At 55.7% G+C, this 27,868-nt stretch overlaps 1 protein-coding gene across 21 annotated transcripts in view; it reads right to left on the reverse strand.

Moving 5' to 3' along the window:
• Nucleotides 1-27,868, reverse strand: part of RBFOX3 (RNA binding fox-1 homolog 3) — a 352,823-nt gene that overhangs the window by 31,671 nt on the left and 293,284 nt on the right. Inside the window, exon 1 of one of the 21 annotated variants that reach the window (XM_043527731.1) lies at nt 26,588-26,766. The exons of 19 other annotated variants lie outside the window; for them this stretch is intronic. The gene's annotated coding sequence lies outside the window, so the exon portion shown is untranslated. Of the gene's footprint in view, nt 1-18,593; nt 18,615-26,587; nt 26,767-27,868 lie in introns of those variants that run through there. One more of the 21 variants, XM_043527732.1, reaches the window with a different exon arrangement.

Raw genomic sequence — 27,868 nt, forward strand, 5'->3', positions numbered from 1 at the left:
TAGAGTGGCTTTACCGGGGTCTCCACTGACCTAGCCCATGGAGCTCCTGCTTGTAAAGGTATGAGTCCCTTACATTAAACCTTAGCACTGTTCTTATCTGATGAGCATTTGAAATACTCTTTGGATCCAGGAGAACTGACTATTGCAGCTTTTCACCAGAGCCTCACAGAAAACACAACCACGCAGTAAATAAAAACACGATTTAGCCCGTGACACTTCCATTTAACAACCCCCTCTGCTTCTAGATAATGATTCCCCCCAGTTCCTGTGCCGGGGTGGGGGGGTGGGGGGGAGAATGGGCAGTTTGGGAAGGGGCATGCAGGAGACGGACGGAAGAGTCGCACCGTGGTACATCATGACTGAGACTAAAGTGAAAAATCAATGTTTAATTGAATGTGTTCTGTGAGCAGCTCCTGCTGCCCCTCATTGCTCACTAATAGAATCTCCTGCCGTGCTCCCCGTCCCCGCACTGATGGAGGTGGATCATCACAAATGTGAAATCACCTCCCATCCCCAGGTTCAGGGCAGAAATTAACCTGTTCCTACTCCTCCCCTGGGGTGCTTCCTAGGAGAAGGGCTGCCCTCCCTAGCGCTCATGGGAGCTATTTGGAGGTGGGATGGGTTGGTGTCCTCGAGGGTGAGGTGCCATGGGGTGTTTAGAAGGTCATTGGCAGCAGCACCCAGAGCCACTCCGATCTGTATGTCTCCAGTTAAACGGGATCACACATTCACTGAGGCAGAGAAAACAGCCCCCATTGCTCAGGTCCCTTCCTTGCAAAGAGGGCTAACCGATGGCAAAGCAAATGGTAAAGGTGTCTCCGTCTGCCTCGAGCCAGCCCTGCCAGCAGCAATTGGTCCTGCAAGGTGGCCTTGTGGTGTGCAGAGCAGGACCCCTTCCCAGGTACTGACTGTGCACAGCAGCTCCCAGTGCAGGAGCCAGAGCAACAGGACAGGAGGCCTCTGCCCAAGCCAGCCATGGGGTGTGACAAACAGAGTCGCTGTGCGCAGGCCTGAAGCCCATGAAACCAGGCAAGAGTTGCCCGCTCTAGCCTATAAATGCCCCAGTCCACAAGTGCTCAGGGGTTCCTGGCTCCCAGGTCTGTGCTCAGGCACCACACTGCACCGCCTCCCTCCCAGCAGAGTATCACAAACGCCAGCTCTGAACGGAGACGAGGGGGCGGGCAGGGGACCTCAGGAAATCAGCCCTAGAGCTGAGTGTGGGAGAGAGAGGGAGTGGATGGGGTGGATGTGCAGGGAGTCCAAACCCACCACAGCTAAGCCACACACCACAATGACAGGATTATTTGTGATTCATTTCTACTGGTTTCGCTGTGCCCAGGACCTGTTCGCTGCACTGCGATCACATGCCAAACAACGACTGACAGCAAAGCAGGAGCACCCAGCGGCTCCCAGCGCGTGGCCTGCCAAGGAGATGCAGAGACCTGGGCCAGGGGCACCAGAAGTGCATTAAATGGTGAACCAAGCAATGCCGAAACCGGCCACCACAGGCTCAACTGCTTGGGCAGTGAAGCCTAAAAATATACAACCCAGCCAGGGGCAACCACAGGCACCAGTGGAGTAGATCGACCCTCACACCTACACGCACACACTCAGAGCCACGGCTGTAGGTACACCACAGACTGCATAGACACACACAACATTACTATCAATAACCCCTACACAGCAACAGCACACCCCCGCCCCCATAGCAGCAGCGATACAGGTGATAGGAAGAGCGGTGGTGGGACTCTGGAGATCTGGGTTCAATTCCTGGCTCCTCCACAAGCTCCCGATATGTGGCTTAGCAAGTTCCAGACCCCTGTGTGTCTTGGCCCTGCAAGTTTACAGAGCTGACCAGCTCCTCCAAGTCCCAGGAGACAAGCTCAGTGTCTGGGAGGTCATCAGATGCTGTGGGGATGGTTCCTAGGTAGATGCACACCACACACACATACCCTGCATGGCTATGGGACACTGCAGGAGAACCTGCTGCAGCCCTTACACAACCAGACCACACCAGAGTGCCCGCAGGAGACTTCCCATCACCCAGCTCTGAGAGCCGCAGGCAAGCATCCAGGGGGAATGTGCCGCTCAGGCCTAGCTCTCCTGTGTACTGATATTTTCCTGTGGATAAACACAGGGCACAATGATGAGCACCAAGAGACCCCACTCCAGCTCAGAGGGAAGACAGGTGGCACCACCAGGCACTGATTGTCTCCAAAAGGCTCTAGGGAACATCCCCCCAGAAGAAAGGCATCACTGGTCCTATGCTCTCCTGCTTCTCACTCCCAGGATCTGAGTGACCCAGGAGTGAGACAAGTCATGCTGGCACAGTGGAGGGATACATTATACTGTAGAGTCCAGGAGGCCAAATGCCATCGGTTGAATTAGTCAGAGTCTTGGCTAATGAGATCTTCTATTTATTACAGGGGGAAGTGAGAGCATGAGAGACTGCAGAGCTCTGAGAACCAGGCCCCTGAGCCCGCAGAGCAGTCACTGAATGTTCCCACAGAATTCCTGACATCTCCTAGATAAAACACCTTCAGCATTTCCACCCTCATCACACATTCCCTAAACATCTGCTACTGCAGCTAGGCTCCTCTCTGCACTGGCCTCCACTCCAGACAGCTTTGTAATAAACATCCCATGCTGGGGCACCCAGTGTAACCAAGCCCTCAGCAACCATCTCTGATAGCATGGCTCAGGGGCTCTCCCTTGAACATCCCTCTCTGCCCACCCAGGCTACACCACACGCCGTTCTGATTTCCTACAACCAGTCACTTGGCAGCTGCTCTTGGCACCTGCTCTTGTTGGCTTTTATTCACACATGTGGCCAAAACATCTGTAAGGACGAGACTTTAGCCATGCATCTGCCAAGGAAGGATTCATTCTTGAACCAGATGAGGTAAAGTAACAAATCCAGTGAGCTATTCACAACATCAGTCTCATTCAAGCCCCAGGGCCCCCTTTCATCCTGGAATCTGGGGTTAAACGTCATACCCCAAGGCGGGGTCTTTCGGGGCTGTCTGCACCATGGATATGCTCAGTGCTTTGCTCAGCACTCAAGGGTTCATACTGCAGGAGCAGGGAAAGTTCTCCTGTGACCACTCAGGGCACATCTGCACTGCAAAAACCCTGTGGCAGTGAGTCTCAGAGCCCAGGTGAAGTGAGTCCGGCCTGTGCTATGGGGCTCAGAATAGAAGTGTAGATGTTACTGCTCTGGCTGGAGTCTGGGCTCTGAAGCTGGCGTGGAGATGTGTGTGTGTGTCTCAGAGCCCAGGCTCCAGCCCGAGCAAGAGTGTCTACATTGCTATTTTTAGCCCCGTCGTGCGAGTCTGACTCAAGTATCCCAGGCTCTGAAACTCGTTGCCACGGGTCTGTTTTGCAGCCTAGGTGCACCCTCAGGGGCCTGACAAAAGCCAGCTGCTTAGTGGAGCTGGTCTTCCAGCATAGGGCAGCGCTGTGGGCTAGCTGACTGCCATTTTCCTGGTGGGTTCTATTACCAGTGTCATCCCCCAGGCCTTAGGATGGGAAGTGGGGAGACGGTCAGGACGCAGTGGCACCCTCCTTCCCAGCCCCAGGTGCTGCAGGGCTGTGGGCAGAGGTTCTCCCTATTCTTTGCTGACATACTTGGGCACATGCTGGACAGAGGGCAGGACGCTGCCATTGGCCTGGCTGGCTGTACAGGCACAGGTGGTGTCCACGCTCTACAGGCTCTGACTCTAGCCTGCCCCAGACACGTCGACGTTTCCTGCTATCTTTGACCCACCAAATGAAGCCACATGTGAGGTTTATGTGCCCAACACAAAATCAATTAACCACAGAACTTGGTCCAAAATGTCAGGGACAATTTAAAGTGTGGGGGGGTTTGCTTCCCCCACCTGACCCTCCTCGTCCCCACTCAGGTGTCCCACCCAGCAGCTGAACCCCCTGGCTCCTGAGCCCCTCCAGGCACCCTCTCCAAATCTGAGTGAGTGGCATTGCAAGCTGGTGCATGGGGCTGCAGTGCCACTCAGATTTGGGCCATACCTGACTGGCACTGTGACCCCACATGCTAGGTCGCAATGCTACTCACTCAAATTTGGCCCAGCTTCCCCTCTATCGTAATAGAAGGGAGGGTGGGCCAAACCTGAATGGCATTACAGCCTCATGCTCTGGGTGGCAACACCACTCACTCAAACTTGGGGCCACTCCTCTGTCAGCGGCTGCGCCAAATCTGAGTGGTGTTGTTGCCATCTGGTGCGTGGGGTGGTGGCACCACTCAGGTCTGGTCTGGCCTAAAAGTGGTTGGGCCCTGGCCTGGGTGGCTCCCTGGCTCTGCCACCGATGCAAAAGGGCAATTTTCATCCTGACAGGCAGACCGTGCTCAGTTCTCTGCCCTTCTTAGGGAGACGTGATTTGGTATGTGCTGCCTCCCCGGCAAACCTGGGACAAACCAGGAATCTGGAAGCTGCCAGTGGGAATGCAATGAGAGCAATGCCATGCGAGGCAGTGGGCTTCTCTGGGCTCAGCAGGGCAGCCAGCTCAGGAGAGGAGAGAACTACTCCAGCCTTGCCCTTGCCAGAGGGAAGCTGCCTCTTAGCTATAGACGACAGCACCCCCCACAGAAGAGGCCAAGCCGTCTGCTGCCAGGCAACAGCGTGCTGTGCCATCGCGAGTATTACGCGACAGGAACTGACCAGGCTCCTCAGCTGGGGATGGGCAGAAAATAGCAGAGAGCAACTAGGTCCCCAGGGAGGCAGGACCGGAGTGTGTCTGATGGTGAGGCCAAGCAGAGACGAGAGCAAGGGTGAGCCAGGAGACAGAGAGACCTGGGAGTGGCACAGAGACACTCATATTATCAAGGCTAAAATCTAGCGCTGGGTCCTAAGCCCCAAGCAGCACAGGAGACAAGAGCATAGAAAATTCCTACACAAGCTGCAAAAGCAGGTGTTGTGCAGGAGGCCCAGGCAGCCAGACACAGGTCACATGTGTGATGAGCACTGTGCACACACCCTGGTGCTGGTTCATTTCTGCTTGCTTGTCAGATGTCGCACTGTGCCCCCATCTCCTGCAGCCAGGTGCTGCTGCATGGACTAGTCGGCCTGGCACCAGCTTCCAGCTAGGAGAAGTGATTCCAAGAGGCTGGTTTGAGCCCAAGTCTCCTCTCCTGGCACCAGGGCAGCCTCTCTTTACTGCAACAGGTTTGCAGTGAATCAAGGAGGGCAGAGCACAGCACTGCCCCACAGGGAACTAGGGAGCAGGCCTGGGGAGGAAATGCCTAGTCTCCCTCAGGGATACCCGTGTTGCCCAGGGACCTTTGTGGAGAGTCCGGCTGTCAGCGTGACGGCGTGGTTGGGATGGACTCGGAGCTGCCGTACGTACACTGCTGGCCCTCGTGTGCGGCTCCTCAGATTCAGCTACAGGGAGGGCGACATTCAGTTCTCGGGAGCATGGGTGTAGCTATGAACGGAGCAAAGCCTGTGTGTGCCAGTGAACTCACACCAACCCTCTCCTACCTGCCAGGCACTCCCACATGGGCAGGCCGGCTTGCCCCAGGCTATTCACCCCGCGTCCTGCTGAACTCTCCTGTGGGTGAGGGCTGTGACAAGTCTCTGCGTGACAAGTGCAATGCCTCCCATTCAACCCAGCCTCTCTCTCATGTTAACGACTGTCAAAGAGAAACAGAGGCCGTGAAGGAGAAGAAAATTACTCCCTGCAAAGGAATTGACTGATCCCCACCATATCTCAAGGAATCACTGACCTGTGACTACTCCATTACCCACAATGCTGTGCTCCAAGGCCACTGGGAACTTGTGCGAACCACAACCCTGGGCTGGGGAGGGGGAGTGTGGCCTCAGGTGGTGGCCATGCCGCAGACTTGCTCATGGGTTGTTGAGCGCCTGGGAAGGACTCTCCAAAATGAGCCGACCCTCACCCCTACCTGTGAGAAAGGGCAGGAGCGGATTGGAGCTGGGGCACTCACCTGACAAACACACTGCAGAAGGGTTGTCAAAGCAGTTACTGCCAGCCTCGTCTGCCCCAATCCCAGCGGCCAATACCATCAGCCATACAGCACCTGCTGTGAGATCTGTCTGCTCTCCTCTCCTCAACTCTCAATGGCCCCATTGTGCCCAGCTCCTGGACATCTAGGCCCCGTGAGGAGCACATTCTCTGCCCCTATCCTGGGATAATTTATCCCCAGGGGAGCATGATGGCCCCGATCTGCCAGGGCAGTCCCATCCTGCATTCCAGCTCTGGGGCAGAGGCCCTGTCAGGCCTGGGCTACTGGAGACGGGAGAGGGGGCAGGCAGCCAGCCTCAGAGTGCTCCCTTGCCCAGGTTCGCTGGACAGCATGGAAGTGTGGCTGCATGGGACTAGCTGAACACTGAGCAGTGATAGCAAAGCTAGAGAGACAATCCTGCCAGGGGAGCAGGCTGGGCTGCCCAACGGAGCTGGGATCTCTCTGGGCTGCGGAGACTTGCTTAGCCCTGCAGGCAGCAAAGGCTGAAGCTGGCGAGCTACAGGGGCTGGAGCTGGGTGTGGCTGTATTAACATCTTCTCTAAGGATCTGGAAGGGGCAGAGCAGCCCTGCAGAGGATGCTCGACTGGCAGGTACTCCAGAGAGCAGTACCAAGGGGCAGCTGAGAGAAAGGGACCTGGAGGGGCAGGAACAGGAGCAGGAGACTCCGCCTGGAGAAGTGCAGCTCCCCCAGCCCGGGGAGCCAAATCCAAACCCCCACTGTCTGCGGGGAGAGGCCTGGAGAACCAGGATAGGCCAGGGGAAGGAAGCAATGTGGATGGGAGTTTGCCATGGGCAACGGACCAAAAAGGCCAGTGCTTTCGGTGGGGTCTCTCCTGTCTCTACCCACCCCTGGGGAGAGGCTCCACTGGGCCCAGCTCTGGGCAGGGTGGGGCGTGTCCAGCTCCACAGGGCCCTGGGAGAGAGACCCCTCCTTGACTCTCATGCAAACATTGGGCCCCACCTTCCTCTGCAAACTCTGGAAAGGAGCCCGCCCAGGGAAGAGCCTCGGGAGAGCTGGGGGCTTGAGAGAGAGGTCTGTTGGGGCTGGTGCAGTAATCAAGATGGCAACAACTCACCCCCCACAGCTCCTCCTGGAGAGCAGGGCCACAGATGGGGCCAACAGGCAGAAGGAGGCACGGGGGGGGGGGGTGGGGTGCAGTGAGGAAAGAAAGGCAGCTTTAGCCTGACCCTCAGGAAGGCTGTCCTGACAGGTGCATCGGGGGGGGGGGAGGGGAGGGAGGGAATTGGTCCCTCCAGGAGACAGGCTGGGAACCCCACGGCTTCCCACCAGGGGACGGATCTGACCAGGGCTCATCCCAAGGGGAGAGGGTGGGTGGGGACTGCAATGCTTGAACCCAGAGGGATAAGACACAACTTTTAATGACCCCTATAAGCCCTGCATGGCCTGATACCCCCCACGGCCCTCTGCACTGCCCCCCACAGACACAGCCCTCTGTGCCGCCCCCCCATCATGACCCTCTGTGCCACCCCCCCGTAGACATGGCACTCCTCCAGACACAGTCCTCTGTGCCGCCCCCACATCATGGCCCTCTATGCAGCGCCCCTTTAGACACAGCCCTCTGCACCCCCCGCAGACACGGCCCTCCGCGCCACCACCCCAAGGACAGAGCCCTCTGTGACGCCCCCCATCGTGGCCCTCTGCGCCCCCCCCCCCAGATACGACCTGCTGAGCCACCCCCGCAGACACGGCCCTCTGTGCTGCCTTCCTGTTTATGAACTCCACAGCCTGTGAGCAAGTGACCCTTGGAAATCTCACCCTCTGCTGGTGGCTGTGTCCTGCACAGCCACGAGAATCACCATCTCGCTCCAGTTACATGGCATTCTCATTTCACAATTCTCTGCAAGATACATGAAGTTGGCTGAATGCAGATGACATTGCACCGTTTACTGCATGAATATTTCATGCTGCCTCAGCTCCTAGGTTTCCAGCTGATGGAGCCACAAGCCCTGTGCTGGACCCCCTGTTCCCTTCCTGCCCAGAGAACCGACACTGCCAGGTCCCATCCCCTTCGCATTGGGAGCACATGCCCCCGAGTGCAGGCAAGACAGGAGCTCTGCCCAGGGGCCAGCCCAGGGCCTGACCCACCCCTGCTGAGGGAGCTCTGCAGCCTGGGAAATGCCTGTGGGCCAGGATTTTCAGAGGATCTCACCTCCAGTTAGCCACAAACGAGCGGGCAGATTTTCAGAAAAGCCGGCACGTTGGCTGCAGAGCTCTGTCGAAAATCTCTCCTTCGTGGCAGGTGCTGAGCCCCTGAGTCCTGGATCTTTGTGATCAGCTAGAAAAGGGCTTGTCCTCACTGCAGGGCTTGGTGCTCTCTAGTCAGCCTGGCTCCGCACTCAGCCCCCTGGAGCTGTGTGGAGTATCTGTGAGCAGTACAGCATAGCTGTGTCCCACTGCGATACTGGCTCCAGGGTCAGCAGCAGTCAAGCTGCAGCCCATGGGCCAGCTCTCGAGTTTACAGCCCCAGTGAACTAGCGCCAGAGATGTGTGTGGGCAGGAGTCAGGATAAGGGCGACACTTGAGTCATACCCGAGCTAAAACTGCAGTGAAGACAAGCCCTAAGCCTTGCTGCTGCTGCTGGGGGAACAACCCCTTCTTCCAGGCACATGCTGGGAGCCATGCCCGGCACAGCACCTACTGCCCGACACCACAGTGCTCCATGTCCTGTCCCCTGCCCACCAGGAACTGCACCTGCGAGGCACCTCTGCCCCAAGCAAGCGGGTGCCATGCCCCGGCCAGCACACTAAAATATCATAGTAGGCAGGCGTATACGCTCTGCTTGTACAGCTGCTAGTGCCACAGGGTCCTGGCCTGTGACTGGGGCTCCCAGGCACTGCAACACCAAGAATAAGTACGACTAAGTGGCTGTCCGTCCACAGAAGCAGGAGCTGCACCGCGAGGGTATGCCTGCACCCGGCTCTAACCCCACGCCTGGCCCGGCCCCGCTGGCTTGGGCTGCAGGGCTGTTTAATTGCAGTGTAGATGTTCAGGCTCGGGCCAGATCCATGGGTCCCAGAGTCCGTTCCGACACCAGACGTCTACACTGCAACTGAACCGCCCTGGGAGCCCGAGTCATCTGGCCCGGGCCAGCTGCAGGAGTCCAACTGCAGCTGAGACATACCCTGAGACACACAGCAAAGTGCAATGGTCAGGCTGGCCTAGCTGTTGCTGACCAGAGCACCCAAGGGGGAAACCAGTGTAGAGAAGCTGGGACTTGGGGGAGGGAGCTGCCCCTCCGAAGGCAAGGCTGTGGGCACACTAACTGCCCCAGGGAGGGAAGAGGGTCATTGTGTACATGCCAAGAAGGTAGAGAAGGGCTGTCTAGTCAAGGGAGGAAGCTCCAGGCCATCCCTGGCTGGGTGTCTGGACACCAGGCTGATAGGCTACCAGAGGCACTGTAAGGAAACCATCATTTTACATGCCGGTGCCCACGGGGTGCCAATGCTCCCTTCCCCACTGTGCCAGCCCCAGGCATGCCAGAAACAGAGCCCACCAGGGTGACTATGTATGTACAGGCAGGGACTGGGGAAGGACCTACACTGAGAAACGGGGACTCCCTGTCTTTTACCTCAGCACAGCATCTCTCCCTGGTCAGGGTGGGGTCCCACCAGGGCAGAGTGGTCTCTAAGAAGCCCCTCCGCACTTCCACTGTGAGGACAGGAGAAGTCTATTACTAATGCATGAAGGCACCGCTGGCTTAGGTTTCCAAGAGTGACTGCACAATCAGCACTGGGCTCCCTGCCCCAGTCTCTCAGCTCCGGCCCACTGCCTGAGCGCTGCTCCCGCCAACGGCGCTGCATGTGGACACCACCGAACACTTTGCATTGCTCAGGCAGGACTGCCCCCCTGCACTGACTTCACTCACACCACAGGCCTTGCAGCTCCGGTGGGCTTCAGTCAAATGCATCTGCATGGACAGCAGGGATGAAACTGTTTCTTCCTGCAGCCAGACTGTGAGAGCAGGCTGCCAGTGGTGGTGGTTGTGTATCTCCCATTCCTGGCCTGGACCCTTGAGCCCTCCAAGGTGACCCACACGCAAAGGGAAGGCGAGTCTATGCTCTCTTCCAGTGACAGATGCCATGGGAAGATACTGGCTTCCCACATGCCTCAGCTCTTGGTCCCACTGCCCTTTGGGGGAGGAATGCCGTATTAGAGAGGACAGGAGCCTGTTAACAAGGGCCGGCTGTAGATTGTGTCCTGGGTTATCCTTTTACCTGTAACCTCGTGTTTCCAAACCCTGCCACTAGCGTTTACTGGACTCTCTAGCTCAGGGGTCAGCAACCTTTCAGAAGTGGTGTGCTGAGTCTTCATTTATTCACTTTAATTTAAGGTTTCGCGTGCCAGTCATACATTTTAACGTTTTTTAGAAGCTCCCTCTCTCTAAGTCTATATATTATATAACTAAACTATTGTTGTATGTAAAGTAAACAAGGTTTTCAAAATGTTTAAGAAGCTTCATTTAAAATTAAATTAAAATGCTGATCTTACGCCGCCGGCCCGCTGAGCCCTCTGCCAGCCTGGGGTTCCGTTCACCTAGGCCGGCAGAGGGCTGAGTGGGGCCTGCGGCCGGGACCCCAGCTGGCGAGGGGCTGGCAGCCAGAACCCCAGAGCGGCAGCAGGGACCCCAGACCGGCAGTGGGCTGAGTGGCTCAGCCTGCTGCCACTCAGCCCACTGCCGGTCTGGGATTCTGTCTGCCGGCTCCTGCCATCCAGGGTCCTGGCTGCCGGCCCCGCTCAGCCTGCTGCCGGTCTGGGATCTCGGCCCTGCCCACATAGAGGGGATACCTACCTTCTCCCTAGTTCTAGCCCATTCTCTTCCTCTCTCTCTGCACTGAGCTGAGGGTGGGAGTGCATTGAGCACAGGGCTGGGGGTGAAGGAGCAGGCTGGGGGTTGGGGTGCAGGGTCTGGCAGGAGGTAGAATGAGGGAGGGGGCTCAGGGTTGGGGCAGGAGGTTTGGGTGTAGAGTGCTTACCAGGGCAGCTCCCATTTGGTGCGAGGGGTGCAGGTGGGAATGTGGGTGTGTGTGTGTGTGCAGGAGCTCCCATTTGGTGCTCCGGGTGGGGGTGGGAATGTGGGGGGTGCAAGAGTCAGGGCATGGGGTGTGGGGGGGCTGGGTACATGTTGGGGGTGCAGGAGTCAGGGCAGAGGGCTGGGGGCATGTGAGGACGGTGCAGGAGGCAGGGCAGAGGGTGTGGGGGGCCTGGGTATGTGTGGGGGGTGCTGGAGTCAGGGCAGGGGTCGTGGCGGGGTGCAGGGGTCAGGGCAGGAGGCTGGGGTGTGAGGGGTGCAGGGGTCAGGGCAGAGGGCTGGGGGTGTGTAGGGGGTGCTGGAGTCAGGGCTGGGGTCGTGGGGGGGTCAGGGCAGGAGGCTGGCGTGTGTGTGGGGGGTGTAGGGGTCAGGGCAGGGGGCGTGGGCTAGGGTCGTGGGGGTGCTCCAAGCCCCCTGTCCAGAGTGGCTCACGGCAGGGGGCTGGAGGGGATATGCCCTGATTCCACCCCCCTTCCCCAAGGCCCCCCTGGAGCAGCCAGCGTGCTGCGGCAGGGAGGGGGAGGGGGAGGGAGAGGGAGAGGGGAGGGGCAGGAACCCAGCACACTGGGGGAAGGGGGAACTTGCCAGCTGGGGTCCCAGCCTGGGTTCGGCAGCGGGCTGAGAGGGCCGGCGGCTGGGACCCAGCAGGCAGCAGCGTGCCATTCAAAATCGGCTCGCGTGCCGCCTTTGCTTACCGACCCCTGCTCTAGCTCAAGCTCTGTTAACTCCGCTTCTCTCTGGTTTCACGCCAGACCCGGCTCCGTGCCTGGTACTGAGGAGAGGGCTGCCCCGAGCTGACACCAGCGACCTGGGGTGCACTCCTTCAACGAGGCAGCGAGCGGGTGTCTGTGCACCAAGGGCTTCCACAAGACAGCGGACGGGGCCCCCGAGTGTAACCACGGGGGGTGTCACTGGGTAGCCCGCAGGGGGAAAGAGCGAGCTCGCGGAGCCCGGAGCGGAGGACCCGAGCTGCCAGCAGCCGGAGGCTGGGGAGAGCGTCCCCTGGTGGGCACAGACAGGGCTCCCTCCCGCTGTGAGCACGGGACAGTGATGCACCCCAGGCAACTCGGGAACCCTGAAAGGCATCACCCCCCCAACAATAACCTGCCATTGATCACAGCTCTCCCCCTGCCCCACGATAGGCCGCAATAGGTCACGGTTCCACCACCCACGATAGCCCACCATGCACAATGGCTCCCCCTCTTCCCCACACACAACAGCCCACCATTGATCACAGCTCTCCCCAAGACAGCCTGCTATAGATCATGGCTCCCCCCGGATCTCAGTTCCTCTCCCCAATAATAGTCCACCAGTGACCACAGCTCCCCCCGCAACAACCTACCACTAATCTCAGCTCCCCGCCCACGACAGCCTGCCATGGATGACAGCTCCCCTCACAAACAACCTACCACTAATCACAGCTCCCCCCGCCCACGACAGCCTGCCGTGGATCACAGCTCCCCTCACAAACAACCTACCACTAATCACAGCTCCCCGCCCACGACAGCCTGCCATGGATCACAGCTCCCCTCACAAACAACCTACCACTAATCACAGCTCCCCGCCCACGACAGCCTGCCATGGATCACAGCTCCCCCGGCAAACAACCTACTACTAATCACAGCTCCCCGCCCACGACAGCCTGCCATGGATCACAGCTCCCCTCACAAACAACCTACCACTAATCACAGCTCCCCCCGCCCACGACAGCCTGCCGTGGATCACAGCTCCCCTCACAAACAACCTACTACTAATCACAGCTCCCCGCCCACGACAGCCTGCCGTGGATCACAGCTCCCCCGCAACAACCTACCACTAATCACAGCTCCCCGCCCACGACAGCCTGCCATGGATCACAGCTCCCCTCACAAACAACCTACTACTAATCACAGCTCCCCGCCCACGACAGCCTGCCATGGATCACAGCTCCCCCGCAACAACCTACCACTAATCACAGCTCCCCACCCACGACAGCCTGCCATGGATCACAGCTCCCCCGCAACAACCTACCACTAATCACAGCTCCCCGCCCACGACAGCCTGCCATGGATCACAGCTCCCCCGCAACAACCTACCACTAATCACAGCTCCCTGCCCACGACAGCCTGCCATGGATCACAGCTCCCCTCACAAACAACCTACCACTAATCACAGCTCCCTGCCCACGACAGCCTGCCGTGGATCACAGCTCCCCTCACAAACAACCTACCACTAATCACAGCTCCCCGCCCACGACAGCCTGCCATGGATCACAGCTCCCCCGCAACAACCTACCACTAATCACAGCTCCCCGCCCACGACAGCCTGCCATGGATCACAGCTCCCCCGCAACAACCTACCACTAATCACAGCTCCCCGCCCACGACAGCCTGCCATGGATCACAGCTCCCCTCACAAACAACCTACCACTAATCACAGCTCCCCGCCATGACAGCCTGCCATGGATCACAGCTCCCCTCACAAACAACCTACCACTAATCACAGCTCCCTGCCCACGACAGCCTGCCGTGGATCACAGCTCCCCCGCAACAACCTACCACTAATCACAGCTCCCCGCCCACGACAGCCTGCCATGGATCACAGCTCCCCTCACAAACAACCTACCACTAATCACAGCTCCCTGCCCACGACAGCCTGCCGTGGATCACAGCTCCCCCGCAACAACCTACCACTAATCACAGCTCCCTGCCCACGACAGCCTGCCATGGATCACAGCTCCCCTCACAAACAACCTACTAGTAATCACAGTTCCCCGCCCACGACAGCCTGCCATGGATCACAGCTCCCCTCACAAACAACCTACCACTAATCACAGCTCCCCGCCCACGACAGCCTGCCGTGGATCACAGCTCCCCCGGCAAACAACCTACTACTAATCACAGCTCCCTGCCCACGACAGCCTGCCGTGGATCATGGCTCCCCCCCAGTGACAGCCTGCCATGGATCACGCCCCCCCCCCCCACAACAGCCTAAGTGCACACACATACGCCCAGGAGCGCACACACTCACATGTGCCCAGTCAGCCTTTTTCGTGCCATGGCAGGAAGGGGAGGACTCTCGCTCCTCCACTGCCCTAGTGCTGGGGGCAGTAGATAGCCGGGAACAGCCTGCGAGGCAGAACACTTGAGTGAGAGTATCTGGCATGGTCTGGAGTGGGGGTGGGGAGGGTTGGGCGGGGGTTGCAGTCTGGAGAGTGAGGAGCTAATGCTTGGGATTAGGGAGCTCTGGTACCTCCGACAGGAGGCGCTCAGTCTGGTGCTTCTCCAGGCACCGCTGCTTACTGCAAGTGATAGGGCAGCCTCAGCGAGAGGGGCTGAGCGTGGCCGCACACTCGCTTCTAATGCACGAGAAACACCCAGTGGCTCTGCACTGGGCACAAGTCAAGAGTTTAATAGGGCATTGCATTCAAATTCCCAAAGGGCACGGGCACTCAACCCCGCCATCACACGCAGCCTCCCACAGTTCTGCTCCATAGACACCCCCAGCCCCCATACACAGAGCCTGTCCACTGCCCCCCATGCACGCACAGCCTGTCCCCCGCCCCCCACAGTCTGTCCCCCAGCCCCCCATACACCCATAGCCTGTCCTCTGCTTCCCATACAGAGTCTGTCCCCCGCCCCCCATACACATAGTCCATGCATCCTTCCCCTACAGCCCCCCCACATAGCCTGTCCCCTGCCCACCATACACCCATAGCCTGTTCCCCGCCCCCCATACACACAGTCCATGCACCCTCCCACCCACAGGCCCTCTGCACCTCCCCCAGAGCCCCACCCAGCCAATGGCAAGTGCTTTCTTGAACATACAGTTGGGTTGGTCAGACAACGGAGCAATTTGCTGGGAGGCTTGAATTGGCCCCATAGAGTAGATACCTGCCACCATGGAACCTCACTGCCTGGACTGGGGCAGCATTTCACCCCCAGATGGCAGAGGGCCCCAGCATGACCTCTCTTGTCCTCTGAGCTGGGGTTGGATTGCTCTGCCCTGGCAGTGCGGCACCCAGACATGTTCCTGGCCTGCTGCAAAGAGCTGGCAATGTGAAAAGAGACAGCCCAAAGGAGGGGCCGGAATACAGCAAACACCAGTGACTGGGGAAAGCAGATAGGGCAGGGCAAGGCCAGGGGCTTACATTCTAAAACATAGGAACTAGCCTCAACTGCCCAGGGACCTGGCAAGTTAGCTCCCGTGCTCTATCCCACTCTCCTTCTCATGCGCATGCTCAGAGCTCTGCTGATGTCCCGAAACCCCAACATCCCACATGCATTATTTCTGTTCTGGGTTCCCCCAGCTCTGCCAGTGTCACTCAATCCTGATCTGCAATTTCCCTGCTGGTCCAGCCCTGGGAATCTCCCGAGCAGAGACTATCATCCTGCCAGACTGTCGCTAGCCATTCATTGTGCAACGCTTCTCCACTCAGAGACTACTTCCTCTTGGGAAGCTCATGAAAACCCAGAGAAAGTGAAACCGAGGGAATGGACTGGCTAGCTGGGCTATTAGAACTAGGACTTGACTCACAGAAACCCACTGGGACAATAGGCTCTTCTGCTCTGGCAGAGTCCTATACGAAAGGGACCCAGTAAGAGAGATGAGCAGGTTGCTCCTGGACTGCTGTGCACAGATCAGAGGAAAGACCCCATTGTTTTATCTGCAGGGGGCTGGCACCTTTAACAAATACACAGCACCCAGGCTCATCCCTGCCTCGCCAGCCCTTGCACAGTGACTCAGCCCCTGAATAGCAGCTGCGCTAGGGAAGTCTCATTGTCCTAGAGCTCATTACTGTACAGACTATATTTGTGACCAGTTGCTAGAATCCGCTATGATGGATCCTCAGTAAATCATTCAAGCTAACCAGCAATGGGCCAAAGAAGAGAATCAGGTCTGTTTTGTGTGGTCTGAACCTTGCTTTAGAGTGTATGGTCCCTTGCCCACTCCTTGCAGAGGGGCCAGCCCATGATCTAGGCCTTGCTTTTGCCCCATGTGGTTCCGCAAGTGCACAGACCTGGAGTGGTGCCCAGGCCCTGCCCAGCACAAGGTGAATTTCCCCTTTGTTCGCTCATCACATTGGGGCTCCCAGTTATTAGTGAGGTTCAGCTGTGTTTGTGACAGGGAGGGTGTAATTTTCCTTGTACCTTGAGCGCAGAGCTCCCAACAGCAAGTGTGGGAAGCTCTGGGTGTGGTACAAGGTGAAGATGTCCGCATTCTCTCCCATGGAATGGAGGCCAAGTGCAGAGGCAGGGCTGAAATCCTGTCTTCAGTTAAGTCAATGGCAGTCACAGCCCGTCCCCAGTGCTTCCCCAGACCAAGAGAGGGGAAGGGCACTTGGGAGAAACAAGCTGCTTCTTGTCTCCACTCAATGGTGATTTAAAAAAAAAGCAAATTCCCAAAGATTGCCAGTGTGCTCCCATGGCTCTGAACAGTCAGGTTGCAGTTGGAGGGGCCAAATTCTGCTTTCAGTGACAGTGCTGTGAATCCAGTCACTAACTCCCTTGGAATAGCCCTGGGGATACCCTGGTGCAAAGGAGAGCAGAATGTGATGCAATGTTTGCATTCACATGGGCTGAGAGTCTCAGCTGATGAGGCACTGCTGGGAGGAACCTTTTGGCATCAGCAAGAGCCTTTCCCATATAAATCCTATAAGGAAAAAGGACAATTCATTGGGCTGTTCATTTCCACTTCTAACCTCAGCTCTTGCTGCATTTGTTTGTTAGAAGCTGGTGTTACCTCTGGGTACCAAATACAAAGGAGGTTTGGAATGGACTTGAAGTTCCCTTTAGTATAGAGGTCCACACATATTAATTTCTGATCTGTGTGTTAAAGTGATTTCCATTTTGCAATCACTACACTGTAAATGCATGTGAAAACACACACACATGCACACACAGGTTACTACATGCATGCTCATACACAGGCAACCATATACACATATGTAATCACGCACAGACAAGCTCTCTCACACACAAACCACCCTAATAGGCAGTCAGGAGCATAATTTTTCCTCTAATTACATATTCAGCACTTCTGAGAAAATGAGATTTTGGTAATTCAATTGGATTGAGAAGCAGGGCTATAATAAAATGAAATTTGCAACAATCGCACAGTTAAATTAGTTAAATGGAGAGGAAGGAGCTGTGGAAAATTGACCCCTTGATCTCCTAAAGACTAATCAGACATTTGAACTGAGTTGTGCTAACAAAGCCCTCAGGCTGTTGCAGAGACAGTGTGAATGAGAGCGTGTGGGAGAGAGGTTGGTGGGTCCTGGAGCCCATTGCAGGGCTGAGGAGGGGATTTCACACCGTTTTACGAAAGGGGGAAGTTTCCTTCCACCCTGGCCTTCAGTCACTGCTTTATCCAGCCCCCTCTGGCCCAGGGGTGCCCACATTCTGCCCTGGCTGCAGGGTTCTCAGTAACTAGGATTAGGTCATGCTCCTGAGCCTGGGCAGTGAGCATTGCTAGCCCAGGTGAAGTGACTGTGGGGTAAGAAGGGTGAGGTTCAACTGGGGCTGTCTCGGGAGCAGAGGGTAAATGTTGCAGGGACCATTGCAAGAGCACCACTGGGGGAACCAGCATCCACAGCCATTCGGGAAGGATGCTCTTTGCAACACAGCTGAGCTCCGTGGAGCCAGGATCCCCAGCCAGGAGCCAGCCTGTCAGGCAGAGTAGCAGGGACAAGTTGATTGCACAACAGGCCTTTCCTTTAGTCTCTCGCCTGCTTTCTGCCTGCCCAGGCCCCTCAGCAGCCCGAGGCTCCTGGCTCGGGGCGGGCTGGTCCATTTCCTTCGCAGGCTCCCAAACTTTCCAGCGTGTCAGCAGCGAGGGGAGGTGCAGGGCTGTGGCTCCCAGAGAAGCAGCTCCGATTCATCACCATGGCAGCTCTGATTGGAACGGAGAGGTGATCAATAAGTAGCGAGAAGGTGTCAGCGTCAGGGATTCTTCCATGTTGGGATTTATGAAGGGAAAGGCGTGGGGTTCGGGGAGAGCGGGCTCTCAAAGTGCTGAGGTTGGAGCTGGCCAATTCACTCTATTAACGTGATCAAATTAGAGTGGCAGCAGCCAGCCACAGGTGAGCAGGTAGGGGCCAGGCAGGCCACACTCTCGGTGTCCTTGCTGCTGAGGCTGAAAGGGGCTGGGTGGAGGGAGAGACCCCTCAGCTTTGGCACGTCCTGACAGACAGCAGACGTTCCCTAAGTCAGGCATGCTAAGGAAAGCACCCTCAAGCATGCAGGTAACACCCCCATCCCCCGTCTATCCTCTGGGCCTGGGCCTGGCCTGTGGGGCATGGCTAGAGGCGCAGGTGACATAAACGAGCTCAGAGAGCCGCATTCCTGCCTACCGTGGCAGGGACCAGTGGGTGTAACTGGGGGACAAGTTGAAGAGACTGTGGGGACAACTATACACAATGCAAATTGCTAATGCACCCCTGCAACCAGAAACAACCCCAGTCACAATCACAAACATACAAGCTCACTAACAGTCAGATTCACACTGAAGCACAATTCCAGCCACAGCTGCACAGTCAGACACAACCACACATGCAGTCATACCTATGCACTGATGCTTATTATCACTCTCCAGAGATTCTTTGCTGAGTTGCAGGGCAGAGAGAGCCAGTAGGAACAGGGGGGCCACCCTGAGAAGAAACCCCTGCTGGTACAAAGGGACCCGCTGATGGCAGTGCAGAGGCCACTGGTATGGGATCAGATACAAATTAATTAGTTTAAATATTTGTCTTGCTATTTTTTTTAAAAAGAAAGAAAGATGCGAGTTTCTCATTTGCAAGTTAATTAGCCTAACTAGCTTTAATTAAGAGCTCCCCATACAATGCAGATCACAAATGAACTGCCACCATGGTCTGCTCCTCCCCATTTTTGGTTTAATACAGCGCCGTACAGACACCGTGGCAGAGAGAAACCGAGAGGGGAGATCACGTCTGAAGGGACCTGTCTGCCGAGCCCCTTAAAGCAGCCCCAGGCGCGCTCAGACCAGCCAGCCACCTGTACAGTCAGAGGCCAGGGTTCCTCATACCCTGGCTGGAAGAGATGCTGACTTCGCCCTTTCCCATTGTTTCCGTTAAACACCGACAGATAAACCCTATCCTGAGCTCCCAGCTCCTCTCAGCCTGGCTGCTCTACACACAGACTTTGGATTGATTTACTGGTATCAGGTTTGAAACCCTCCTGGCCTGGAGCGGGGTGCAATGCGAGCATAGCACTGCAGGCTAAGCGATACAAGGGCTTGGCCTCTCTTGCTGAGACATGGACTCACACAGCGAGGGAGTCTGTAGGGCAGGAAACCAACCCAAGCCAACCCTGTAGGTCAGTCCTCAGGTCCAGGGGAATGAGTGAACAAGAGATGGGCGGGTGGGGAAGGGCTCTCCCCCAACCTGAGCCGGATGGAAAAGCGAGCATGGAGGAAGAGCAGCAATTCCCACCTCCCTGCCCACTACAAATCCATCAGCACAGAGGTGGCTCCTCCTCTTTGAGCCGTATGCAGTGACACCCCCCAACAGAAGATGATGGTGGCTTCCTGCTCCAGCCTGGGAGTCTCCCTGCAAGGTTTCTTTGCTTGTATATTCTGAATTAACCCTCTGACTGGAGGCCTCCTGTCACCCATCCCTGGCATTCCCTGGTCAGCCCAGGAGCTGGGAGATACATTAGTGTGACCACCACCTGTCTGGAAGCAGCCTGCGTACTCCCAACCAGCAGCCAGAGCTCTGCAGCCTATATCCGGGTGCTGTTCTGAGCACCAGAGTCCAGACTGAGAGCTCTGCAGCCAGCGGGGTGGGGGTGGGATGAACGAAAGGCCTTTCAGTAAACCCAGAATTTACTGGTGTCTGAAAGTAGCCGAGCAGCTGGTGACAGATGGAGAAGGACAAACTACCAAAGACTCTTCAGCCCCTTCAGTAAATCACAGCCCGCCAGGGGAGAGTCATGGGGTGCCAACAGCCCCTCCCCGTCACAGCAGGGCAGAGGAGCAGGGGGGCGGCAGCAGCCAGGACAGGACTCCCATGCCCTAGACTAGAGACTGAGCAGAGCTGGGCTTCTTTGATGTCTGGGGTTAAATCCTCTCCACTGGCCCCCCAGAGGCCCCTCCCTGATTTCTGTTCTAACCAATGTTGGTTCGAGCTCCAGTGAGCATCCCCGGGGGAGCGCAGGGCTGCACTGGTTGGGCAAATATTCTTTGGAGTGACTCAGGTTTCACTCTCCTCACCACAAGTGGGGCAGGGGCTTGTGTGGCTGAGAGGGCTGGAGGAGGACCCTGGGTCCCTGGAGGGGATAAGCGCCGCCCTTCAGAACTTCACCCTCACTCCCCTGCGCTTATTCAGGGCTCACATCCCCATGGCCAGGGCTACAGAGGCTCACGCATGGCCACGCAGGTTCCACGCAAAGCCTCACCCCACGAACGTGCCCCCAGCCTCTCTCACAGTGTCACACAGACCCTCACGACTGGCGGTACTGTATTTACAAAGCAGGCAGTTGCCCTAGGGGCAGGAAGTGACCCTGGAATGGGTGGCAAGGGCCTGGGTGGGGTAATTTTCCAGTTTGCCTAGGGCAGCCAATTCCCAGCCCTAGGCAGAGTCACAGCTACCCCCGACTGCAGTCACCCCATCTTTGCTCAGTTGCAGAGTAACCAGCCAATCCCCAGCCCCTGTCCACCTTCCACCGTGCAATAAAGGAAACAGATGTTGCATGGTGCTGAGAAACAGCAGCAATCATGTCAGTTTATGTGTCATTTTCTACTTGGGTAATGTGAGGAGTGACGGATCGCTGCTCACAGACGGAAGAAAATCATGACAAAGTGCTGCAAGCCCAGCACTTCAGCAAGGGGGAGATGGAGTGGCCAGGCCCGCTCCCCACCCCATCCACTGACAAGCCTCCACCGGGGAGAAACACCACTAATCAAACCCTGCAGTGAGCCTCCTGCAGGATCCCAGGGCTGTGGGAGGGCAGCTGGGCAGGGGGATGGGAGCCTGCGAGGGGAAACCTGTCATGGAACTACAGCTGCCACAAGCTCTATGTGGCTCTTGGGGACCCTCTTCTTCTCACCCTCCCAGGACCTTGCCAGAGGCTTGAGGTGATTGTCTTCCATCAGTGAGGAGTGAGAATGAGGGGCCAGCAGCAGGGCAGCAATGGGTCCAAGGCCTGAGCTTCCGCAGGGCAAAGAGGGCAGGTTCCCATCCAGGCACTGGACTCGCCCTTGGAGTCCAAGCCAGGCTCCAGCCCTGGACCATAGGGCTTGGCGTTCTACACAACCAGAGGAGGCAGCCTGGGGTCCATCTCTATTCCTCATTCATTTACTCCTGAGGGCAGCGAGGATGGGAGGCCTCAGAGACATCTGGAGGAGCAGCACATAGGGGCTTCAAAAGGAATCTCTGGGTGGCTGGATGTGACTCAGCATCTCCATGCAGCAGGTTCAACAGGAAACAGGAATATCCTGAAGGCTGCCTCAGGGATGTGGAGGAACCATCAGGCGGGGCGCTCGGCAATGCTAGCAGACAGGATAGGTCCCCAGCCCTCTCCATCTGCACTACCCGGGCCTTCTACTGTGTAAAAACTAAACGCACAAGTCAGGTTCTAAAAGCAAAAGCTCTTGCAGCATCAGCCTGGCGCTGGCGGGGCTGCCAGAGCATCCTGACACTGTCTCTGTGAACTCCTTCCTCAGGCTGGCTCTCATTCCCGCACTTGCCTCACTCTAGTTAATAGGTTCTTGGTGCCAGGGATCACATTTCAGCAGCGCTGCTTCCACAAAGGCCTGGAGTGAATCCTGCTGATTCTGCGCAAACCCAATTTGTAATGTATGTGCCGCTCCAACAGAGTGAAAGGCCCTTTGGGTTGCCAGGCCCTGGCTCTGAGCTGGAAGGGGATCTCCAGAGCTGGCAAATCCAGGAGCCAGATGCGCCAGCCTGGAAGCTACCAGAGAGGCAAAGAACATGCAGGCCTGAGGTGGGCAGGGTCCCGGAATGGGCTTTAGGAAATGCCTCCCCACCCCCTGCAGGCAGCCTCAGAAGTAAACACTTGCGGCAGGCTCTAATGCAACCCCTCGCCCCCATTGTGCCTAGTGCTCCCGCTTCTCCGCGGCCGTGGCGGATTTCGTTAGTGGGGCCCTGGGCTCAGCTTCATTTTTGGGGCCCCTCCTCAGGACCCAGTCAAGAAAAAGAACATTGGCTCTTATCCCCCCCTTTCCATTCTTTTTTTCTTCATCCTCCTCCTGTAAGTAATAGCAAGTAAATGAAAATAAAGTGCAGGACCTTGATTGCTCTTGTCGTCCTGCTTATTTTTCCACAGACCCCTTGAAAATCGCGGGGGGGTCTCGGCGGGCCACTTAACGATATTTCCAAACACTGTTTGTACCGTTAGCGAACAACTGTAAAGCGCATTGGAAAAGAGCCCTTTGTAAAACCTACTGGGGTGCAGGGTCTGGCCAGGAGTTAGGGTGCGGGAGGGGGCTCAGGGCTGGGGGTGCAGGGTCTGGAAGGAAGTTAAGGTGCAGGAGCAGGCTGGGGACTGGGGTGCAGGGTCTGGCCAGGAGTTAGGGTGCAGGAGGGGGCTCAAGGCTGGGGCAGTAAGTTGGGGTATGGAGCGCTTACCTGGGGCAGCTCCCATTTGATACAAGGGGTGCAGGTGGGAATGTGTGTGTGGGGGGGTGCAGGAGCTCCCATTTGGTGCTCAGGATGGGGATGTGGGGGGGTGCAGGAGTCAGGGCATGGAGTGTGGGGGGGGCTAGGTATGTGTGTGGGGTGCAGGAGTCAGGGCAGGGGGCTGGGGGTGTGGGGGTGCTGCCTGCCCCACCCCAGCCCCCTGCCCTGAGCAGCTCACTGCAGGGGTTTGGGGGGGATATGTGTACGGGGAGTGCAGGGGCCCCGCTTTTGCTCCGCCCTGCCCCGATTCTACCCCCTTCCCCAAGGCCCTGCCCCTGCCTCTTCTCCGCCTCCTCCCCTGAGCGCGCTGTGGCCCTGCTCCTCCCCCTCCCTCCCGGAGCAACCTGAGTGCTGGCAAACAGCTGTTTGGTGGTGGGGGAAGTGCTGGGAGGAGTGGGAACATGGCACACTTGGAGGAGGAGGCGGGGAGGAGGCAGGGGAGGGGGAAGCTTGACCAAGCTTCTGCCCCCACAGCTGCCCGGCCCTGGGTTGGGGGGCCCCTTGCCAGGGCCCCCTGTGTTTTACTGTAAATCTGCCTCTGTCTGTGGCTGTGTTAACTGGAGTTAACTCGAGTGTTGCCCCAAGCTCAAGCCCTGTCCACACCCAAACCCCTTAGTGCGGGGGGGGAGGGGGAGGCGGGGGGCAGGCTTCTACCTTGACCTGACTAGGCTCCAGCTCCAGCTGGCTGCTAACACAATCATTCCGAGCAGTAACCCAACCGGTCGGGGTAGTCTTGCTGTGTGGCCGCTCTCGCTAGGCTAACTTGAGAGCTCTTAAATCAAGTTCAGACAACTCCAGTAAACTCTGCAGTGAAGACACAGCCTCAGACACTTCCTAGGTGCTCAGAGGCCTCCAAGACCTGAGTCACTTAAAGGGACATTTCAGGTCCCTTGCTGCCCCCTCCTGCCCTTTCCTGCTCACCCTACGTGAGTGGCCTAGGTCTCCAAACCCTGCCGCAGGCCTCATCGTTCCGGATGGGTGGGTGCAGGTGCTGCCTGTGCTTCCCTAGAGCCGTTCCCTTGACAGGCCCAACAAGGTGTGGGTCTCTTCGCTTGCTCCCCAACATGCCAGTAATCTCTGGCCTGCTTTATGAAACATGAACATGCTGGAATGGCAGCAGGACATGTTCATGGTCCCAGCTGGGACACCCTTCCTCCCTGGAGTCCAGGCCACTCATGTGTCTTGCACCTCTATTAGCATCCCAGACCCACCTCCATGCACTTACCAACGTTCAGCTCTGCCTGCATGTGCCCATCCACCATCCATGTACTCACCCATTTGCATGTACACACGTTTGCATATGGTCTTAGGCACAGACCTGCCTCAGATACATTTCCTAGGCACAGACATGTGTGCTCATCTACACAGCCACCTCCTGTGTACACACACCCATGCCCAAGTACACCTGTACGCCCACAGCTCTTCACACACAAGTTCACATCTAGACCCCATGCTAAAGATGTGCTAAGTGGTGTTATTATTCATGAGCATGCACATGGTTCCGACTGAACGCTAAGGGCGCTATCACTCTTCCAGTTCCTCAGAACACTTCCCGGCCATTCTGGGGCAGAGCAGGCTCATCTAGCCCAGGATCCTGTCTCGGCCAATGACCAACACCGCACTTGAGGAAAGGCAAGAACCCCACAGTAGCAGAGGTCGTGAAACCTGGACACAGGGAAGACTCTTCTTAACCCCTGTTAGAGATTGGCTGAACCTTGAGCTTTAATATCCCTTCCAAGACTTTCAGCATTAGCTATGCTAACTCGAGATATTCTGGATATCCATATTACTGTCCAATCCCACGTTGAATCTTGCTAAATTGCTGGCCTCAACAACATCTTGTGGCACTGAGTTCCATAGCCTAACTATGTGATATGGAAAAAGTATTTCCTTTTATCAGTTTTGAATCAGCCACCTTCCCCATCACTGAATGTCCCCCTGGTCTTGTGTCATGAGACTGGGAGAGAAGCTCCCGATCCCCCCTCTCTAGACCAGTCCTCCTCCTATACACTTTCATCAGGTCCCTCTGTATTCATCTCCTTTCTAAAGGAAACAATCCAAATTGATTATTCTCATCTCCCTTCTCTGAGCCCTCTGCATTGTCCTTTCTGGGAAGGGCTGACCAGCACTTCACACAGTATCCAGATGAGGCTGCACCATCGATTTACGGAAGGGCATTAGGATATTTCCCGGATTACTCCATCCCATTCCTTGTGCATCTGAACGTCTTGTTTGCTTTTTGGCTGCAGCTGCACGCTGAGCAGGTCACCACTGAGCTGTCTGCAGTGATGCCCAGGTTCCTCTCCTGAGTTGATACAGCTACTTTGGGCCCCTGTAAGGTGTTCTTGCACTGCAGGCCATTCTGACCCAGAGGGGAGGCGCATCTCTGACACCTCTCCTTCTCCCTGCAGAGTCTCCTGCTGGCCCTGAAGATGGAGCAGTTCTGTGCGGCTTGGCCTGGATAGCGAGCTGTTATTTGTTTGGCCAAAGATCCTTAAAGCCCAACAAGCCCTGTGTGCTAAATCACCAGAATCCCATTTACAGCTGTCAGCAGGATTTTTTTTTTTTTTAGGGTTGGGGGGGAGGAAAGGAAGCGGGAGGATTCAGAGACCCCTCATGGAAGAATGAATTAAGAAGCCTCAATGTCCCTGTGGTTTTGGTAACCCCCTGGAGGAGACAAGTATGCTGAGTTTGAGACCCCACCTAAACCAACAGGCTACGTACTTCTGGGGTGGACTGGGAAGGCTGCTCAGTTCGAGCCGCCAAACCAAACACCCCGGCCCGCTCCACCCCCAGAGCCAATGCTGCAAACAAACAGTGTGGCCAAGCAATTTGATAAATAGTTTGTTTCGATACTGCACCTTCTGTTTTTAGCATCGAACTCTGAGGGAGGGGGAGGGCAGGTGGCGTGTGGCAAGAGTCTGGGTGGGCATGCTAAGTTTGCAATCACAATTACCCTTTCTGCTTTGTTAAAACATATCCCTCCACTGATCAACTAGAATACCGGAGAGAGTTCCGGAGTTACGAAATCTAATCTGGTCACCCAGCACCACAGTATTAAAACACAAGTACACCTATGACAGGGATATTGCCAGGCAGCAGAGGCCAAACATGTCATTGCTGGGGGGAAACTCCTTTTATAAATACTAAAATTAATATAAATATTTTAATAATATTTTAAAAAAATTAACAAATATTTTCTTTGGCTTAAACTTTCCCCGGCTGTGTCTGGAGCGCAAGCACTGCAGCATCGGGCTAAGGCTTGGAACCAGAAACGTCAACCAAAGAGTCAGCTTTTGGTTTGCAAACCTAAATCAAATAGAAGCAGCAAACAAATGGCACAAAGGCTGGAAAGGCAATGAGATTTAACAAGAAACTATCTAGTGGCTACAATGTTGCTAGTAACAATGGAACACCTGCTCTCTAAAAATACGAGATTTTTAACCTGACAGTAACCCTCTAGGATAGGGTTTTCCAAACAGCCTGTAGCAATGGCTGCTCCAGTGACCATCCTGGGTTGATGCCCTGTGTGAGAATGCAGGTGCCTTCTAATGATTAAACAATCCCTGGGGGTTATTGAGCAGTTGGTTTAGCCCTTCTGTCAATTAACTCCCATTAACCTCTCCAGCCAGCGCAGAGAGGAGTTACTGCACAACATGCCCTGAGCCCAGATTTCCAGAGCTTTCTAATGGTGACTGTGAGGTCAGGAGCCCAGTCTGCACCCCCAGGCCAGCGAGATGGCTGTTCCCTCCATTACTGTTAACTGTTCTTTTATCATGACGTTTAAGATACTTTTTGACAGTGTAACTTGGTAGAACAATCCGAGTCTCTCCCTATAGCGCTCTAGTTCCCACTGAACCAATTATTATAACACAGCCTCACTGGAACTCTTGCTCCTACCTTTCCTCATGCCCCCTGCTCCGGGTGAACTCCTCAGACTTGTGTCCAGCTATTCTGGTTCCTGCACACAATCCTGCAGTCAAACAGGGCCCCCAGCACGCACGCTATCAGTCCCTCTTCTCCCAACTTGCTCCTGAAAACCCCACCTTGCCGCAATCTCAACCTGGGGAAGTGTGGTTGAGGACTGTGATCCGGAGCCCAGCTGGTGATTGTTCTACGCAGTGCATCAGATGGATCTGCACCATGCAGAGAGCTGTGTAACAAGGCTACCAGCTGCCGGGAATGAGGAAGGGCAGCACAGCTGCTCCTGAGGAGCTGATCTGAGCGAACCACAAGGAGCATGCAGCTGCCTTTGATGAGCTATTCACAAACACCAAAGACCAAACTGCAGCTGGATTTTCCCTGGCGTTAGTTAATCAAAGTTTTGCAGACAACTTCGTTTTGCGGCTGTCCCATGAAATATTAGCACTAGAAAAAAGATTGGTGCTAAGAAGCCAGAGAACGGCGGTAGGGCTTCTTTATACCATATAATCCAAGGGACAGAGTAGTTTTCTGGCTGATAGCGTGCATGTCCCATTCCTAGGGATTTAACCAATGAATGTAGGGCTTAGTTAAAATGACTCGTGGTATGACAGACGTTTACTGTATTTGTGTTTCTGTCTGTGTATAGATAACACACACCTTAATGATTCATGCGCATTACCAACACATTCTAGGAATAGTCACACCCATATGCACAATGACTCTGATTTTCAGAACTGTGGAGCATCTTCAAAATCAAGTAAGTCCTGAAGTCCCATATATCTTCTCTCTCTCTCTTTACACATATACACTATGAGATATACACATATCTGTACATATATAAAAGCGGCAAAGAGTCCTGTGGCACCTTATAGACTAACAGACGTATATAAGGTGCCACAGGACTCTTTGCCACTTTTACAGATCCAGACTAACACGGCTACCCCTCTGATACTGTACATATATATATATACACACATATTATAAATGTTAGATCTATCACAGAAACATTATGAATATCTAAGTTATCTTCACTTTCCATGTCTAGCCTTTTTGCAAAGATACATTTAAAAAAGAAAAAGAAGTTTGAGCTAAATTAATTTCATTGTTTTTGGGTTATGTACAGGTGAAATATGTCCAGTCTGCCCCTGTAAAGCATAGTTCCCTGGCTATGGATAGCATATACTCTGGTAGATGGTATTATTATCGTATGTGTGCTTTGTTCATAGGTTTATTGATGTAATTCACATGTAAAATCCA

Source organism: Chelonia mydas, chromosome 14 (genome assembly GCF_015237465.2).
Source record: "Chelonia mydas isolate rCheMyd1 chromosome 14, rCheMyd1.pri.v2, whole genome shotgun sequence".
Taxonomy (NCBI): domain Eukaryota; kingdom Metazoa; phylum Chordata; order Testudines; family Cheloniidae; genus Chelonia; species Chelonia mydas.